Source organism: Arachis duranensis, chromosome 7 (assembly GCF_000817695.3).
Source record: "Arachis duranensis cultivar V14167 chromosome 7, aradu.V14167.gnm2.J7QH, whole genome shotgun sequence".
Lineage (NCBI taxonomy): Eukaryota > Viridiplantae > Streptophyta > Magnoliopsida > Fabales > Fabaceae > Arachis > Arachis duranensis.
Genome location: NC_029778.3, coordinates 21,529,066 through 21,530,109, shown reverse-complemented (window position 1 = coordinate 21,530,109; position 1,044 = coordinate 21,529,066).

Sequence of the window (1,044 nt, the reverse complement as noted above, 5' to 3'; positions counted from 1 at the left end):
TTCTGGCTGAAATTGAGGGACTTGAGCAAAACTCTTATAGGAGGCTGATAAAGGACTGGTGATGCTGTTGGAATCTGACCTCCCTGCACTCGAAATGGATTTTCTGGAGCTACAGAACTCCAATTGGCGAGCTCTCAACGGCGTTGGAAAGTAGACATCCAGATCTTTCCAGCAATATATAATAGTCCATACTTTATTCGAAGAATGACGACGTAACTTGGCGTTGAACGCCAAGTACAAGCTGCTGTCTGGAGTTAAACGCCAGAAAAACGTCATGATCCGGAGTTGAATGCCCAAAACACGTTATAACTTGGAGTTCAACTCCAAGAGAAGCCTCAGCTCGTGGATAGATCAAGCTCAGCCCAAACATACACCAAGTGGGCCCCGGAAGTGGATTTATGCATCAATTACTTACTCATGTAAAACCTAGGAGCTAGTTTATTATAAATAGAACTTTTTACTATCATATTATCATCCTAGATTGTATTTTGAATCCTGTGATCACATTTTGGGGGCTGGCCATTCGGCCATGCCTGAACCTTTCACTTATGTATTTTCAACGGTGGAGTTTCTGCACACCATAGATTAAGGGTGTGGAGCTCTGCTGTACCTCAAGTATCAATGCAATTCTATTGTCTTTTATTCAATTCTCTCTTATTCTTATTCCAAGATATTCATTCGTACCCAAGAACATGATGAATGTGATGAGTCAAATTACCCTCATCATCATTCTCACTTATGAAACGCACGTGATTGACAACCACTTCCGTTCTACATGCAACCGAGCTTGAATGTTTATCTCTTAGATTCCCCAACAGAATCTTCGTGGTATAAGTTAGATAGATGGCGGCATTCATGAGGATCCGAAAAGTCTAAACCTTGTCTGTGGTATTCCGAGTAGGATCCTGGGATTGGATGACTGTGACGAGCTTCAAACTCCTGAAGGCTGGGCGTGATGACAAGTGCAAAAGAATCAAGGGATTCTATTCCAACCTGATTGAGAACCGACAGATGATTAGCCGTGCTGTGACAGAGCATAGGAAC